This window comes from Eubalaena glacialis, chromosome 1 (assembly GCF_028564815.1).
Source record: "Eubalaena glacialis isolate mEubGla1 chromosome 1, mEubGla1.1.hap2.+ XY, whole genome shotgun sequence".
NCBI classification, from domain to species: Eukaryota; Metazoa; Chordata; class Mammalia; order Artiodactyla; family Balaenidae; genus Eubalaena; species Eubalaena glacialis.
The window spans coordinates 198,654,646-198,675,035 of NC_083716.1; positions in this window are offsets into that span (position 1 = coordinate 198,654,646).

A 20,390-nucleotide genomic window follows, 5' to 3' on the forward strand; every position below is an offset into this window, starting at 1 on the left:
ATTTGCCTGGGTGTACTCTGCACCCTCACAGACTTGAGGGTAGGGCAAGGGGCAGTGATGAGAATGAGTTTATGTTGCCTGCTGTGGCCTGAGTAGAGCCCAACTGTCTAAATCCACTTGGACACATTGGACTCTACCAACGAGTGTGGCAAGTTAGCCTAAGAGCTATGCTGCTGCTTAGGAACTACTTGACTTAACAAATGGAAAAAAGAAGAAAAGGGGCAAAGCACAGATAAAAGCTGTTCTTGAAGACAGCTTCATGGAACCTAACATGGAACACTTGGTAAGAATTAGTCATGGAACCATATAAAATTCTAAGGGTGGCTGGGAATTGCAGTCTTTATCATTGCTATGTGTCCAGCAAAATTATCAGCAGTTCTATTATGCAAGAAGTGGAACACATATTACAGGACAACAACCTGTTGTCCTATTGCAGGAATCATGATAAAACAGGAAATAGATGATTGGCAAGAAAGCAATGCAGAGTGAAATAAAACTCATTTATGAATGTTTTTACTATGTATATTCACATACAAACAAATATCAAGACATCTGAATAATTTAGATCACTCTGTTGATGAAAAACATAAATTTTAACATTTAGAATAAAGTATTTTAAATCACAACCAGATTTTAAGAATTTTTGAAAGAGAAAATGAGATAAATGCTGAAAGGCAGTTTTATAGTAAAAGATAAAAGAAGGTAAACTTTTAGCTAGTATGTCATCAGGGAAATATCCAGTTGAAAATCAGGACAGAGGGCATTGTTAGAATACACATGAATGGGATATAAGGAAGAAAATATTGAGAATCTGGAGGCATTAAGGCACTACCTAAGAACTTCACCACTAGTTTAGTCCAATTTATTACTATTGTTGAGTAACAAAAACTAAAATTAGATTGTCTAGATGGCAAGAAATAAGTCAGGATCTCATGAAATGACTTTTTCCCATTTGAGGTTATTGTAATTGTAAATCTACTATCCAGTAGAGAGAGAGAGAGAGAGAGAGAAACAGAGCGCCAGAGTGAGCGAGAGCAAGTCATCTTGTAGCTCACTGGAAGATACATTTAAATACTCTAAGTAATTTCTCAGTCCATTTTGAGGAGGAAGTAAAATACTAAAACTATCAAGGATCAGATTTAGACCTTTGGTGGTAGTGATTTTGTTTTATTTTCTGTAATTAAACCTGTTCATTCATTTCCTGGGATTTTTCAGCAGGTATTAAAGTGGTTTAAGAAAACTTAATTGTATTGAATATTTTTAGAAGGATGTGATTTTGTTATTGTCATTCCTTTGTTTTATTCGCATATTATGATGGCCTTATCTATTTTCCAATTAGCTTCCTCTGTTTTTAGATATCAAGTGATTCTAACAGAAAACTCTCAATGTATTTTATTATAGGTTTCGTAAAAATGCCTCATCTAGCAGATAATTACACATTCTAAGACAATTTTTATAGTCTTTTATTTCATAGCCCATGAAGCTCAATATTTCATGAATTTTATAGTCCATGAAATAAAGAACTGGTGTAGCAATAAGTTAAACCATTTAGATTTCAAAAATAAGTGTTAATTCTGAGATTCATTATGCTATAGGCCAATTGTCTAATGAGTTTGAGAGTAATTTTATTTTTATGTATTTAAGGCAGACTCCTTATCACACAAACAAATTTTTACTGAAGAAAAAGTCTGAGACCAAAGAAGTTAGATAAAAGGAGAGTAATAGATTTTCATCTGTAATTTCAATCCCAATGTAGATAGGCACATTTCTGTACCCTACAGGGTTCATTTGAGACTTATGTAACCCATGGTGAGGTTTGAAGAAAATCTTGATATACTATCAAATACTGACAAATGCAGGACATATCAAAATTAAAAGCAGTAAAAAAAAGTATCAACTTGAGTCTATGAAATCATGGAGTAGTCAATAGAATGGCTCTTAATTTGAATGAATCCTAAATATTTCTTCTAACCTGTATGAAAGGAGTGAGTACCTGTGGAAAATATACATTTATTTTAACATTGACATGGGTGTTATAATACTGCCTATGGCTTGAGTGTGTTCTAATGTGTGTTCCATGAGAAACTAGTTTTGTTACAAATTAACAAGAAATCTGTGAAAGAGAACTCTAGTTTTTTTAAAAAGTGAAACACTTCGTTAAACCAATTTAAACATTTTTGTTCGCTTTAATTTTACTGAAGTATAGTTGATTTACAGTGTTGTGTTAACTTCTTCTGTACAGCAAAGTGACTCAGTTATACATGTATATGTTATTTTTCATATTCTCTTCCATTATGGTTTGTCACAGAATATTGAATATAGTGCCCTGTGCTATACAGTATGACCTTGTTGTTTATCCATCCTATATATAATAGTTTGCATCTGTAAACTATTTAGGCAGGATTTCTGAGAGATCTAAATGTGCAATGTGCAGGGCAAAGCTCCAAGAGGGTGACAGATGTTGTACTATTTCCTAAACCCATTTTGCATGGGACTCACTTTTTAAAGAGCTTCACCTAAGAGTAGTATTCCATAGAACACATTAAATTAAATGGTGACAAGGATTCTATGGATTCACTCACTTTCTGAGTATTCAGACAAGGATCCTTCACAGATAAAAATGATTCTCCCTTAGCCTCATATAATTTAGGTTTAAAGGAGTAATTTGGGCATATATTAAGAAAGGCTTTTTTTCTCTGCTCTTTCTATTCCATATTATCCTTCATATTAGATCAGTCCATTATTAAAAGGTGTTTTATTGTGAACATACTGTATACATAGAAGTATACTGGGTGCTCAGAGAGAAATAAAATGAATTTATGGTCTGGTATCAGTTTTTATGAGACTTATGATATAGCTGTACCGCAGTTCAGGTACCTCTGACATCATCCATTTGAACCACTCCAAGGCAACCAGCAGAGCTAGGCTGGGCCCTGAGCACCTCTTGAGTGACTTCACATACATAGGTTTATTTAAAATTTCCAGTACCCCTAAGAAGTAAGTCCTCTAAATATCCTGCTTTGCAGAGAGAAAGCAAGATCACAGGGGTCACAGAGCAAGGAAATGGCAAAGTCTGGATTCAAACCCAGGTTTCTGACTGGAGTTCTGCCTCTTTATCATCATATTTTCAGTTTGTACATGGTTCTAAAAACGGATAGACAAGCACTAGGACTGAAGTTAGTGATCTACGTTTCATAAATAATTTTTCCATTTAATAATTGTGTGACTATGTGCACATTACCTAACTTCTTTGGCTTCAGGTTATTCATCTATGTAATTATATTAATTATACCTTTTTATATGTCTATCTCAAAACATAGTAGATTTTAAACTTTTTAAAGCAAGTTTTTTTTTTAAACAAAGTGTTATTCAGAATTCCAATTAATGAGAGATTAAAAAAAAAAGTTTATTTTGAATGAAAAGGCGATGGCAGGAAGCATTGAAGAAGAGGTAAGTCCTCAAAATTTGCTTCCTTCCTCTTGCCCAGTCTGAATACAGGCTACCTTAATAACAACTTTGAATATCAATAACAACTTTGCTTAAAAGAATTCTCTTTCAAATACTTTGTCATTTTAATATTCTTATATATCTAAATTTGCTTTGTATAAATCCAGTATTAAATAAATTAGTGGTACTATGTTGCTAAATTAGTGAGTCAAATCTGTTCCCCCCCATTTTCTGGAATGCAGAACCTTTCAAATATTATATCAATAATATCTAACGCCTATGACAGAAGTCAAATACATTTTTTATTACATTCTTAAAATTTATAGCTTTAATCATGCATGAGAATCATCTTCAGAATTCTAAACTGCCTTAAACACAATTCCTTTTTCATATTTACTGAATTTTTGAAATAAGATAACAAATATGGTAATACAGCTGAGATCTAAAAGGACAGAGATTTATTGATTATAAATCTTTGTTTCGTTTAGTACAAATATCAAAAGTGTTCCTGAAAGGGATTTCTAATGTATTGTTGAAGTAGATTTAATCTAATTTTAAATGTTTATATTTCTGACATATTCAACACAAAGCAAATAAATTCCAACAAAAATTAAGAATTTCAGTTGGAAAATAAAATTAGTAGCTACCAGATCTCCTGTGTATATTGGGGGAGAAAGTGTGGGGTTCACTATTAGTTTTATTGGAATTGTTACTTAGATGATAATGTAAACTTTATTTTTATTATGTTTTCAAATAAATAAAATAACATGCTTATCACTGAATATAAAAATAAATCCATTTCAGAAAGAGTGAACTATAGTATTACTTAAAATTAGGGTATGGAAGTTTTTAAAATACATGTATAATTTACATTATTCTTGAAGGCTTTCTTTGAATTCTTTAGTCCACACTTATTTCTCCCTTCTGTTAATGCTTATATACAAATAACACTTATAGGAGCTCATTTAGTATATGAAATGCTGAGAGAATGCAATAGCATGTACAAGCTTTAATCTAAAAGACATGTGGGCATGTGGATTGTGAAAGAATGGCTCATCCATACATCTAATCAGGCCTTCATCTCTAGTCCTACAGTTGCAAATATGAAAGAGGGCAAGTTTTAGCACATGATATAAACACTCACCCAGACACTACCATGGGCTTAAAGAGGACTAATTACCAGGAGCTCAATTTGAAGAAAAACAATGTTTAAGGACTATCCATAAAGAAAGAGGACAAAAGCAACAAATGACATATACTATAAACTTCAATTTTCTTTCATATGCAAACACATATATGTTTCCAGCTCAAAGCAGTGGTTTGTAAAAATCTTCAAACCTCTTAGCTCTATGGAAGCTCTACCTTTTGTCTATTGCCTTTTAAGTTAATTCTGTGGGTTAATAAGCCAAGAGTATGACAGGTTTTATTTTTAAACTCAGTCCTGGTGTGATTATGATACATAACTTTCACTAATATATCTGATTATGTGTATCTCATATAATTTTTGAATTGTTTCCTATGAAGCTGATATTAAAACTTATAACGTCTTCCGGAAGAAACACTGTTTATTTCAAAATAGTATATCCAAAACTCTTCACATATTTCTAGAGATTTTTCCAAGGTATATGCCAAGGTAACTCCAGGCCTACTGAATTAGAAGCTCCATGGGTGGGATTCAAGAACATCTATCTTTTTTTGTTTTTTTGGTGTAGTTTATGCAGTATTTTTGTACTGGGGTTGGAGTTTTGTCAATATTGATCTATATAAGTATTATTTCTGAAACATGAACAATTTGTCTTGTTTAGTGTAGCATTACCAGTATCCTGTACAAAGTTTGGAACACTGAAGATCTTCTGATAGGCAAATGGTTTTAAAAATAGCTTAAAATTAACAGATATATAACCAAATTTTAAAATTGAGAGTAAGTGTTGATTTTATTTTAAATGTTTTTGATATTTACTTTGCCCTTATTTCCTCCTCAGGTAACTACTTTAAATTCTGTAACTTTTGGATTATTGTTTGGCTTTTCATTTAATGAACTTGGTTGTTTATAGTCAGCCATCTGAAGCTTTGGCTATCTCTGTTAAAATAGTTCACTGCTCTAAAGTCTTTATTCTTTTTTGTTTGTTTGGTGACTCCATTTGATTCAATTTATGCAGAATTCTAGAAAATCCAAACAGATTTCTTATGACAGAAGTATATCAATGATTGCCTAGGAATAGAGGGGGCTTATGGGAGGGAGGGATTGTAGAGGGCATGAGGAAACTTCAGACTTGATACATATGGTCCTAAGGTTTTTACATATGTAGAAAGCTACCAAACTATTCTTTTAAATGCGTGCAGTTTAGTTTATGTCAATATTTTTCTTCCAGTTTTATTGAGATATAATTGACATACAGCACTGTATAAATTGAGGTATACAGCATAATGATTTGATTTACATACTCATGAAGTGATTATCACAATAAGTTTAGTGAATCATCATCTCATATAGGTACACAATTAAAGAAATAGGAAAAAAAATTTGTCTTGTGATGAGAACTCTTAAGATTTACTCTCTTAACAACTTTCATATAACATACAGCAGTGTTAACTATATTTATCATGTTGTATGTTACATCCCTAGTACTTATTTACCTTATAACTGGAAGTTTGTACCTTTTGACTGCTTTCTTCCAATTCCTCATCCCCCTACCTTCACCTCCCCCCCACCCCACCCCCATCTCTGGTAACCGCATCTGATCTCTTGTTCTATGAGTTTGTTTATTTGTTTTTGAGGTATAGTTGATTCTCAACACTGTGTTAGTTTCTGTTACACAACATGGTGATTTGATAACTCTATACATTTCAAACTGATAACCATGATAAGTCTAGTTATGATATATCACCATACAAAAATATTACATAGTTATTAACTATGTTCTCCACACTGTACACTTCATACCCATAACTCACTCATTTTGCAACTGGAATTTTTGTACCTTTGACTCTCCCTCTCCTATTTCTTAATATCTTTATTCTTGATAAGCCAGAACATACATGTCTTTTAGGAATACAATCATTTTTTACTAATGCATTATCCATTCAAATTTCATGAATTGTGTAGGTCCCAGTTAAATGGCTGGTTCTATTCCCAGTAGCAATCAGGAAATCTCTTTCCATAATCCAGTTTTATTAATTGAGAAAGTAGGGTTTAGAGAAAAAGATTAGGTTCCCAAACAGACAGGAATAAGTAAAGAACTATGATTGAAATCCAAGTCTGCATAGCTGCAAACCCTTGTTCTTAAACAGGGCAGCATGGTATTACCTTTATTATTAACTTTTTTGTTTTCTTATTTGTCAAATCAGGAAAAATCTAAATGATTACCTTACTTCAGTACTCAGATTTGATTTCTCCTAGGGTCTATCAATACTTTTATTTTAAACAGCTATATTATGGTATAATTGAAATACATAAACTGAACATATTTAAAGTGTTCAATTTATATGTATTGACATAGTTATACCCCTGTAAAATCATTACAACAATCAAGATAATGAACCTATCCATTACCCGCCCGCAAATTTTTTTGTGCCTGTTTGTAATCCCTCCATCCAGCCTTATCCAGTCTTCTTTCTTATCCTCTCACGGTAACCACTGATCTTTCTGTCAATGTCAGCTTTCATTTTCTAAAATTTTACAAAGAATCGTACAGAATGTACTGTTTTGGGTCTTGACTCTTTCACTCAGCATAGTTATTTTGAAAGTTGTATATGTTAATAAGTCATATAAATAGTATATGCTTTTTTATGTTGCTAAGTAGTATTTCATTGCACAGATATTTTGGTTATTCCAAATATAGCTGCCGTAAACAACTGTGTTCAAGTCTTTGTATGGAATTATCCTTTGTTTCACTTGGGGAAATACCTAAGAGTAGAATGGCTGGATCATATGGTAAGTGTATGTTTATCTTTGAGAAACTGCAAAACTGTTTTACAAAGTGATTGTCTCAGTTTATATTGCCACAAGCAGTGTATGAAAGCTCTAATTCCCCCACATCCTAGTCAGCGTTTGAAATAGTCAGTTGTTTGTTTTCTCTTATTGTTGTTATTTTTTTTTGTTTTAAGCTTTAGCCATTTTAACAGGTGTGCAGTGATATCTTATTGTAGTTTTAATTTATATTTCTCTAATGACTAACAATGTGTAGCATCATTTCATGTGTTTGTTTGCCATTCATATATCTACTCTGGTGGACTTTTGAAATCTTTTGCTCATTTTTAATTGGGTTTGCTGTGTATTATTGCATCTTGAGAGTGCTTTATGTATTTCTAGACTTTAGTTTTTTGATTTGCAAATATTTTACCAAGTCTTGTGTTTTCATTTGTTTAACAGTTTCTTTCTAAGAGTAGGTATTCTTACTTTCATTGAAGTACAATTTATCAATTATTTTTTCTCAAGGACCATATTTTTAGTGTGTATCTTGGAAATTTTTGCATAACTAGGGTTCACAATGGTTTTCTATTATATTTTATTACAGACATCGCAGTTTTAGGTTTTCCCATTTAAATTTATGATTTATTTTGAGTTAATGGTTTGTATGATGCAAGTTGTGGATCAAATATCTTATATTATTTGCATATGGATATCCAGTTGTTTTGGCACCACTTGTTGAAAAGACTATCCTTTTTCCACTTGATTGTTTTGCACCTTTGTTAAAAATCAGCTACCCATATGTATATGGGTCTCTTTCTGAATGCTCTATTATGTTCCATATTTCTATTTTGAAACTAGCACCACATTGTCCTATTTAATATAACTTTATAGTAAGTCTACAAACATAGTTGTTTTACAATGTTTCTTTGACCTGTGGGTCCTTTGAATGGTTATATGAATTTTAGAATCAGATTTCAAATTTCTATGAAAAAGCCATCTAGGATTTTAATTGGATTGCAATGAATCTATATATCACTCTGGGGAGAATTGTCATCTTAATAATATTGAGTCTTCTGATTCATAAGTATGGTGTGTATCTCCATTTTTCTAGGTTTTCTTTTTTCTTTCAGTAATGTTTTACAGTTTTAAGTGTAGAGGTATTTTATGTCTTTTTTTCAGATTTACTCCTAAGTGTTTTATAGCTTTTCATGAAATCATAAACAACTTTTAAATGTTCAATTGTTTGTTCTGGTACATAGAAATATTTTTGATTTTTACATATGGATTTTGTATCCTGCAATTTTGCTAAACTCACTTATTAGTTCTTGTAGGTTGTAGAGTCCATCAGATTTTTTACATAGACTATTTGTGAATAATGATAGTTTTACTTCTTGCATTCTAATCTAGAGACCTCTTATTTTACATTTCTTGCCTTGTTGCACTGGCTGTAACCTCTAATAAAGTGTTGAATAGAAATGGGCATTCTTGTCTTTTTCCTGATCTTAGGGGGAAAACATTCACTCTTTCACTGTTAAGTAAAATCTTAGCTGGGGATTTTCATAGGTGTCCTTTATCAAGTTAGGGAAATTTCCTTGTATTTTTACTTTGCTATACTTTTTTTTTTTTTAATCATGAATGGATGTTACATCTTGTCAAATGTTTTTCCATGCCTACTGAGATGATCCCATTTTTTAAAATTTTATAAATATAGTGAGTTCCATTGATTAATCTTTGAATGTTAAGTCAACTTTCATTCCTGGAATCAACCGCATTTAAGCATGATTATTCTTTATATATATATATTATTGTTTCTGATTTGTTAAAATTGCATTTAGAACTTCTACACTTATATTATTGAGGGATATTTGTTTATACTTTTTTAATATAATATCTGTCTAATTGTGTTATAAGAGTAGTATAGCTTCATCAAATGAGTTGGGATATATTCTCTTCTCATCAAATTTCTGCAGGAAGTTGTGTAGAACTGGTAATATTTATTTCTTAAGTGATTACTAGAATTCTCCAGTGAATCTAATTTGTCCTGGAGCTTTCTTTATATGAAGGTTTTTGCCTACAAATTCAATGCTTTTAATATATATAGGATTATTCATGTTATCTATTTCTTCTTCTTTGATTGTTGGTAGTTTGTCTCTTTCAAGGAATTTATTCACTTTGTATAATTCATCAAATTTATTGGTGTAAGAGTGTTTATAACATTGCCCTAATATGTTTTAAAACTCTGTAGTAATTTGGTGACTTGTGTCCTTTATTTTTTTCTTGATGTGTTTAACTTGTGTATCAAATTAATTAGCTTTTGATTTCATAGTTTAGTAGTAGGCCAGTGACCTTTCAGAAGATTTTCTTAAAGGTGTTGACCTAATATTCCACCTTTTTTGGCATGGGATCCGTTTGTGAGTACACACCTTAAAATTTTAGGAAGTTTACAAATAAGCCTTAGCTTTCACTTCCTGCTTTTGGAGGTCCTAATTGTCAGCTAAAAGTTAGGGTTTTGAGCCCTCTCTTTCCCAAGTCTTTCCTGGGCATACACACAACCCTGTGTATGAATGCATCTTTCATATCTTCAAGAATATGTTGGAACATTTCAAAACCTGCTATTTGTGATCTAGTTCATTAGGTATTTCCTTCTAATCTTGAGCAGGCTCTTGTTTGCTCCAACTGAAATGGTAGCCTTAGGCAGCTATGATGTTATTGATTGAAGTAGATTGCTGTTGTTTTTGAAAACACCATGGGAATGGGATTATTCCAGGCACTCCTGAAGAGCAATTGGCTGTGCTCTGGTTATAGGAGTATTAGAGCTTCATAAAAGGTCAGCCCTCACCATTGGCTGTAAGACTGTTGCCTTTTCATGGCTACTACTTCATGGAGTGGGAGAGGTGTAGTTCTAAGTTAAAATATCATAAGCCTGAAGTTCTCACAAGGCTCAGTAGTTTTCTTACTTTTAGCTTGTTCTGTGCCTTTGATTAATTTCCAGAATTCTGAAATGGCTCATTTTGATAACTTTGCTGGTAATTTTGTTGCTTTTACCAGGGAGCAAATTTACTGAGGTTCTGTGAGTTCCGCCTACATGATCCCATATTTACTGACCATATCTATTATATGTTTTTGTTTTCTTTTATATATGATTAAACAAGATCTTTTTTTCTCTTTATTTGGGGCTTAAGACTGCGTTAAGTGTATTTGTCATTAATTTTCTCTGGATATTCTTGTTCACTACCTGATCCTCAGGAGTTAATGATACAGTGTATTGAAAAAATATTCCTAAGATGTACACTGGCACAGAGCTGAACTGGAAGATAGGCATAATGAGGATGAATTTTATGCCCACTTGAAGCTCACAGTTAAAGTCCTCAGTTAAGAACTGGGTCTAAGGGATCGTATACATTAATTTAATATTTTAAGGTAAATTTAATATTACTGATAATTTTGTACAGTTTGATCCTGATTTCTTAAACAGATGTACATTACTGATACTTATTCTCATTAGGACATTGATTATTCAGAAAGCTTCTTCACAGTTTGTGTGTGTGTGTGTGTGTGTGTGTGACAATTTATAAAGACATCCAATGGGAAGATTATAGGAAAATAATAATTCACTGATAATTTCCAACGTTTGTTGTCATATGATGAGTACTTCAACCTCTCCAATACCCCCAAGAGATAAGCACAGTTGGTGTACCCACTTAACAGCTAAATAAATTTACCTCTAAAAAGGTAATGACTTAATGAGCTAGGAACATTTGAGGAAGAAGTGGATCCCAGGCAGTCTTGTTACAGTAAATTTAAACTGGATTTAATGAAAACAATGTTAAATAAAGAGAGGAAAAAAGTGGAAAGGTAAGCAAGCCAAAAAGATATGAAATATGAAATCAATAAATAAGAACAAATGACTGAATTGGGTAAGGCTATTGAGAGGTTTTATGTAAATCACTAATAGCACACATGTGATAAGATGCTGGCAGAATAGGCAGCATTTGAAAAGAGAAGCAAAGATTCAGAATTAGCTTATCCATATGAAGTTGGAAATTTAGAAATATAGATCATAAGTTTGCTACTTGGAATGATTCTAGATTCTAAATTCTAATTGCAACAATACAGATTGATTGCAATTTTCTTTTCAAATGTAATTAACTTCATTTAGTCTTTAACTTTACCCACTTTATTTTACATTATTAATTATAGTATCAATAAAGCAAACAAGGCTAATCAATGACCTATAATTCCTAACACAAAAAGTCATTTACTAGCTGGATAAGCTAGTAGCTAGTGATCACTTAAGAATAAAACTAAATATTAATTTAAAAATTATCTTCAAATCAAATGCCATACACGTGAGAGAATTAATAATAAGTAATTTGAACAATCAATTATGGGACTTAAACTCAATGTTTACCTGAAATATTGCTGTCTATTTTACTTCAGACAGGTCTTTGTTTTGTCAAGACACTCATAGAATACCTTAATCAAAACTTGAATGACCATATTATTTGCATATGTTAGCCAAACATACATTTTTAAGAGTAAGAGATAAAAATGATTTGTACATTTTAAAAATAATTTCTAAGATACTCACACACTGGAGAAAATACTTGGTTATCAGATACCACTGTACTAAATATTTGGGGCAATTATAATCAATTTTAACTATATTGTGAAGACATTACAAATATTTGGTACAATTATAATCAATTTTAACTGTATTGAGAAGACATTACAAAATAAATTTTAACTATATTGTGAAGACATTACAAAAAATTATGTTTTACATGTAAAAACATAAAAATCAACAAATTTCTTTTTTTTTAATAAATTTATTTATTTTATTTATTTATTTTTGGCTGCGTTGGGTCTTCGTTGCTGCATGCAGGCTTTCTCTAGTTGCGGTGAGCGGGGGCTACTCTTCCTTGCAGTGCCCGGGCTTCTCATTGCAGTGGCTTCTCTTGTTGCAGAGCACGGGCTCCAGTAGTTGTGGCACGTGGGCTCAGTAGTTGTGGCTCGCGGGCTCTAGAGCGCAGGCTCCGTAGTTGTAGTGCACGGGCTTAGTTGCTCTGCGGCATGTGGGGTCTTCCCGGACCAGGGCTCGAACCCGTGTCCCCTGCATTGGCAGGTGGATTCATAACCACTGTGCCACCAGGGAAGCCCAAAAATCAACAAATTTCTAAACAAAATTATAAATATAATTTTGGTAACTAAAATTTAAAATTCTGTTACTTAAATGATGGAAAAGTAAGACACACTATTTTCTCTTTGAATGCTTGAACAGATTGTCACCATAGTAGCTAATAGATACATCAGGAGAAAATCATTCAAGTGTATATTGCAGGCATCTCCCACTCACATCTTTCTTTCAGCTGCCTTCATACTTATTATTGGAACCAAAACAAATATTAGTGAAAAAAAAGAGAATTTCGCTTGAAAAGCATTGCTTTCCAAGTAGCGTTGACCTGTTAAATTTGTATATAGCCAAAGTGGTAAATATACATTTAGCCTTTAGTCTGTACTATCAGTCCCTGCCTATTTAATTGCAATGGAACAATATTCCCTAGTTAGCACATCTTCTATTATATGAAAAGCAGTTCTTTCTGGTCTTCCTTTCTAACACATAGAGGCTTATCTGGGGGGGGTTGTGTGTGTGTATGTGTGTATGTGTGTGTGTGTGTGTGTATGTTCCTAGAAGTAAATCCAAAAGACTAAGTGTTGATTGAGATGTCATCATAACTAGTGGACAAAGAATATAATATTTCAATAAAGAACAATTTATAATTTCCTCTCTAATAATATTAATTGCTGTCATTTATTTTGACTTATACTTAAGTCAGCAAAGCTCTGAGTTAGATATTTTATCCACATTTCCTGAAAGAGAGTACAGCCGCTCAGAATTAAGTAACTTGACAACTATTTACAGCTAATAATCAGTGGGGCTGGAATGCCAAACCATGCCCATCTATTTATAAAACTAAAGATTTTTCCACTTCAATGTACTGTTGCTTTCTTATTACACATAGAAGCCAGTCGGTAAATTGGCAATATATCAAGCAGGGAAGCTATGGTTGAGGTGGTAATTTTACTCCAATATCCATACTCTTCCTCCATATGGAAATATAAATGTCACCCTCCTCCCCCAATTTTAGCTAGGCACTTGACTGGTCCTTACCATTTATCAGCTTTTTTTGTAGCTACGAGTTGTAACATGGTTAAATTCAGAGCAATGGCAAATAAGCAGAAATGATGCATGCAATTTCTGAGACTTCTTAAAAAAGATGATACTTTCCCAAGGCTTTCTATTTTTTCTTCTTTTGGTAGGCTCATATATAGACGTTGAGGGAAACGAGTTTCAACCATGCAGGATTACAACCAAAAGAATAATGGCTCCACGAGATATCAGGAATTCAGATGCCTGAATAACCTTGTGGTGTAAAGCAACTTTGGCAGTCTTGGATTGTTCATGTTTGAACTCCCCAGAGAGAAAGAGAGAAATAAACTTCTTTTTAGTTACTATATATGGGATTCTCTTTGTTAAAAGAGCTTGAGTTTTATCCTAAATAATGTAGACTCTCATTCAAAACCTAAATAATGTAGACTCATTAAAAACCTATTTCAGTTTGGTCTTTCCTAGTTATCTGATACCTAGAACAATTTTGTTCACATGATAAATTTTAAAGAATCTATTGCTGATTTAAATTAATCTTATTTCTTGGTTAATAATAGGAAGAAAAATTCATAATAAAAGTGGTAGAGTTATTCTCATAGTTATCAAATACAAAGGATAAGAGAGGTAACTGAAGCTAAAAACAAATTCAGAGTTCCATAGCAATCAAAGCTATAAGTGAAACAGTATGGATTCCTTAGCTTTCGTTGTCCAGGAAAATAAAACAAAGCAGTTCATCAGTAAAAACAAGCTTTTTCTTAGCTTAGAATTCTGAGAAAATTTTATAGCACTGGGTTTTATGCCAGAAATAATTAACAATATAATTAATGATTCTATGCAGAGCATTTTGACAAAATACAGGGGTATCGGATGTATGACCATTTCTTATTTTGTCTTTGGAGGGCAAAATGTTAGGATGAATTTGGGTAAGTATCCAGTTTCACAGTGTCCTTTCAGTATATGTATCCTATTGAGGGTGAACATTTTTCATGTTTGTAGTCTTATTAAAACCAAATTAATGATTACTTTTGTGTAATTAATATATTGCTTTTCTGCATATGAAAATTATTTTGTATTTACATTTTCTCTTCTTAATTGTTTGAAAATCAGTATTTTCTTTAGATTTAAATAATATTGAAAAGCTGGTAACATTATCGTAGAGTTTAAATATAGCATACGCTTTGAAGAAATCAAGAGGTAACAGAAAAGCCCCTTCTGTGTAGATTATTTGTAGATTATTTGATATTAAAAGGAATACTTTAACAAATATGAACTTCATGAGGATTTTATGTAGGCAGTAAGGTGAAAGCTGGTAGTAATTAGAATTAAATATAAAATTTGTTATCCTCACTAAGAAAAAATTCACCTGATTTGGGTAACTCAGCCAAATGCCTGTTATTATTTTTAGTCTCTCTGTTTCTTCTAGAATAATTTTGTTTCACTTTAAAGTTTGACAATAATGATGGAAGAATGGTGATTTAGAATAAATCTTTTGAGCACTAATTTTTAGAATGTCCACAAATTAATATCTGTGGTCAAATTCTCAAGACTATTGATGTTTAGATAACTTTTATATATGTATATACAGATTACTTAATTTAGTAAGGCCCACTGTCCATCCAGTGCATCCTCCCAGCTCTTACCACGCTAAAGGATGTGTCTGACTACAAGCATCTGTTTTCTTCTGAAGCTCATCATTTATCACCCACATAAACTAAAGAAGTACATTTTGGATTTACATTCTTAAATGTATTTTGATTCCTAGTATTTTACTGTATATTAAAATTGTCTTTGCTTTTGTGTGTCCATAATTTTTTAAGCTTCAATATGATATTGTTCTATCATTCCAAGGACCTCTGAATTCCACCCAAGGCTTTCATGATTTTACAGATTACAAGAATACTTGTTCTTATTCTAGGTTCTCCCAGGTTAAAAATTTAAATATATTCTACTATTTTTCCTTCATTTCTTTGGTTTTGATCTCTGCTAATTTCTCCTCCTGAATATTTTTTTCTCTTTATTTATATCTTTAACTATTTATTTTCTTTGGAGAATATGAACTGTATCCCGGCTTCTTCTCAAAATAAGTTAATATTTTGTTTGGGACCTTGACATTTTTCATGAAATATTCCATGACCTTTTAATTACAGCAGCATAATGTCCACTGAAGATGACTACCATGACTTTCAAATCTCTTTTATGGGCTCTAAAAGATAGTGTTAAGTTGATCATCCTATGTATAAAGTTTGGATTACTTTTTATCTAAATGCGTTCCCTTTCTCTCACCTAAATAGAAGCTCATTTGTCAATGTATACCTACTTTTATTCTTTCATTCCTCCTAGACAACCTACCCCTTACCAGTTTTGAGGAACAAATGGTTGATTTTCTGTTCTCCCCTCCCTAATGTACTCCCTGGAGAACTGTTGTCATTGTTACAGCAATCAACAGTTTTCAGAATCTATTTAAAGGTTTCACAAGTGCAGCTGAAGAACTGGCCTGCCTTCTCTATTTTTATGCATGAAAGTGCACTCAAACACTGGCTGGAACATCTAATGGAGATATATTTTACCCTTCAATCTTCCAAATCCTGTCCCCTTTCTCAGGTGGTCACTATGTGTATATTAAAGTTTAAATAATTGTCACAAATATGGAGATGGCACGGAGGTTCATACTGTAAACTTGTTCAAATCATTTTGTCAAATTGCTACACAGCAATATAATTTGGAATTTATTATGAATTCCATATAGCTCTCAGCCCATGTTACTCTGTGTACATATTTCCATGGTATACATTCTTTCAGCATGCAAAGCACATGAGTGTACAGTCTGCAGGGGCTGTGCATGGTGACATAAGTATTTTCCAGCATTAAAAAAAATAAGGAATATAACATGTCCTTATAACCTTAAATGTCTGGATGAATAGTGAAAAATAAAATCAACTAAGCATTCTGATCTATATTAGCGGAAATGTACTCCATGAAACACTAGCAGTTGAGCTGTTAAAGGCTTCTATCTTAAAAAATAATAAAAAGTTCCTATTCCTATAATTTAAAAAAGATTTAATACTCCTCTATCTTTCTTGCAGATTGAGACTCCTTATTAACATAAGGAGATTCTCTTTGGTCTGAAATATTTTCTTAAAAACTTTAATTAGACTTAAAAATATTATAATAACCTATTTGCTACGCAATAACTAGTTACTCACGATAGCACAATCTTGAGAAATGGTCTGGGAAGTGTAACAGTTAATAATGCTAATTGAAAAACATATTATACCCGTAAGTTCAATACCTTTCATGATACTCACAGGTATATGATGGTGATCAAGAAATATTTTTGAGTGGCTAAATGAATGCTTGGCATTTTATGTATCTATATCTGTCTATCTATTTATCTCTATATTTTATTATTTTTAGAATTTACTAGGCACACCAAACCAGAGATCACACATGCAGAATGAAAAACTGAGGTAATTGTTTTCATGATTCAAGCATGTCATGAAATATCCATGAGTAAGAATTTTAGCATACACCTTCTCTTAGTTTGCATTATGTTGAAATTTTTCTTAATTCACCATTTCAGTTTGAATATATGGACTCTGTTTAGGCATATAATATGTTGTATTTATTATGCTTTTAATTATAAAATTTTAAGTGCTAGGTTTCATAAATAATATAATGGACACTACACATGCCTGATTGATCTATCTTAGTGAATTTCTTTATGTTTTAGTAAGTATGTATGCTGCAATTTGCATTCTGGTTGCAGTAAAGGAGGAAAGGCAAAAGACATAGTTTTACACAGCATTTAACAAGACTATGTTTTATTACAGAAGCTGTGGAACTGACCTCTGGTATTAGGTTCTCTGAGGAATACTAAAAGTAAGAGAAACACATTAATATTAAAGCCATTTATACAATTTTCAGACAGCTGCAAAAGGTCTAAATCCTTTTTCTTTCTTTGCTGAAGGAGTGGGATAGTAGATTTGTGACCTTCATTATTAACAACAAAAAGATTCCTTCTTCTACAACCTACTGAATTTACCAAAAAATCATGAACTTGTACTAACCAGATCCAATCTCTCTGTAAGTAAATTAATCAGTTTAGTAAATAGTGAAGCTAATATAGAATATTTTATTTAGAAATAGTTTCTCATGTAGAAGAAAATTTTAGAAATAGAGTTAAATGGAAGTGAATAACATTCAAAATGCATTTTTCTTTTTCTATCTTATATTCAGTACATTTCTTAGAACTTATGATGTATACTGATGTGACAAGTTATATATTAGAAGTATCTTTAAGCAGAGGAATAATCAATTAGAAGTAGGATATATACTCAAGAGATCTAAAGTCTACTTTTCTCTAACAATAGAAATATGTGTAAACCATTTTATAAACACATTTTGATCATTCTCAACTTGCAGCGAAATAATTTGGGGGGACACTTAGGCAATTTAATTGGATTTTAGATGTAGCATTTTGACACTTATATAACCAAGGCACATATTCATAGAATGATGTAATTGTCTGGAAGTATTCCTTTAATAAAGAATTTAAGCTCTGTCAGGACATACTAATAAGATATACTTAGGCATGATTGATTCACCCACTGATTATGCTTCCCTCAGATTCAGTGTGTGTGTGTGTGTGTGTGTACATAATGTATATTTTTGATATTATTTTTCAAGAATGTTTACATTATTTATAAAACTTCTATAATGTCTGCATTTTTCCTTGTGATATTCATACCATAGATAGAAAAATATTGTACATCTACTTTTGTGTACAGATGTAAATTCAAAGGAAGTTATTTTGAGTATAAAATTAATTTTAAATAACAAATGGATTTAGAGATTATACACTTAAAATATATATGATGAAACTTTAGTTCTCCAAAGTATTAAGCATAAAAAGCATATTTTTTAAAGCTATTTACTTATAATTTTATTGATTGCTTCCCCAGAAATAGGAAGTCCCATGGAGCATCTGAACATGCTAATGGATAAATATATAAAATACTTACTCATTATTTCAAAAAGATATAATCAAATTTCTGAGAAAAACAAAAAAGAAAAATATCTAATTTTTAATAGAGTGTACAGCTAATTTAGTAATATTTGTGTCTTCATAATTTATAAACCAAAAGAAGTATTTTATTGCTAGCTTTAAAACATACTGTAAAGGAGCTTATCATTTAACTGGGGACTCAATTTAACTATGGTGCATTTGTCGGTTAAGGAGGTAAAAGAAAAAAAAATGTTTACCATATTCAGTAAAATTTTAAAGGATTTTTGAGAGGGGGGTCAGTTTGTACCAAGACAGCTCACAAAATATCCAAAAGAAAGTTATCTAGAAAAATGAATCTGGTTTATGAACCATCCCCCGAAAAAAAAAGTTAAGCTGTCTTGTACCAAGACAGCTCACAAAATATCCAAAAGAAAGTAATCTAGAAAAATGAATCTGGTTTATGAACCGCCCCCTGAAAAAAAAGGTTAAGGAGGATGACGGTTCCAGGAAAAAAAAAAAAAACACACAAAGAAAACGACTGGTATGTATTCTGAGAGTTTGGGTAGCAAATGTAGCAGCCTGGCTACAGCAGCATTCATTTGAGAAGAAAATGCAATCAGAATATTTCCACAAACGAAAATTCTACCAAAAAAAAACCCAGCTACATTAATCAAGTTAAATTGTTAAATATCATGTATTTCTAATCATAAGCCTCATTTTTCTTTCTAGTACCCTAACAGGGAAACTTTTTCTGGTGATTTTTAGCCATTGATTCACCAGTCCTCTCCACTGAAATGACCTACCTGGACCATTCTACTTAGAGATACACAATAGTCCAAAACTCTCATCCCTAAATTTACCCTGTCCCCACCAAGAGAACATATCTGCTTATCTCCCATTCTCCTATTGTCCAATTACCTTTATCTCCGAACACACACTAGTAGCTCAATGTGTTAAATAAGCCTTATAGCATAGTTATGTTAAACAGCAATAATAATAATAATAAAAACCTTCTAGAAACACAGTACTTTAAATCATAATAAACAAGAGAAATGTGGACACTGTTGGCAATTTGAGAATTAGTGGGAATCAGGGGTCTTTTAAAGTTATTTTCTAGGTTCCAAACCTACCCTCAAATACTCAGGTTAATGAGATTTCTTGTGATTTTTAATAGTACTATAATCTACAGTCATCAACCATTAAAACAGCAGTTTTTTGATCAGAACACTCTTCTGAATGTTTAAGTGGATATTCTTTGAAAGCACTTTTTAAAAAATTTTATTATATTAATTTGGACTTATCTTTTATTAAGACTCATGAACTCCAAATACCCACAGTGATTCTCAGTGCTCAATCATATTTACTCTATTTGTTAACTCTGATGTCATAGTTTATAAGATGTGTTAGAAATTGTTTTATTAACTGGACAGGATAATGAGATTATAACTCAAAGAACCTCAAATTCTCAGAACTGTGAAAAATATCAAAGTGTATATTGATGATGATAATATGTTAACAAAGATATTTTGTTAATTGTTTAAAATTCTCTCATTGTCAATGTTTACTTCTGAATTTGGGTGAGGGTTTTTTTTTTTTCCCTCTACTAACATTGTAACAGCTTAGCCAAGTCTCTAAAAGTGTTTTATTCCCGGGGGGGAAAAAAGCATGAAACTATATTCACCATATTTTGGCAGCATATTCAGGAAAAAAATGTATTTACTTTCAAAGATAATTTATTTTTCCTTTATAACTAAGGGAATTAAAATGATCTTTCATTTAGGATATCCACTAGGGACAGAGCAAAATGTTCTTAGTTTATCATAATTACTCTGCAGAAAATTTAGCTTTCCCTTAAG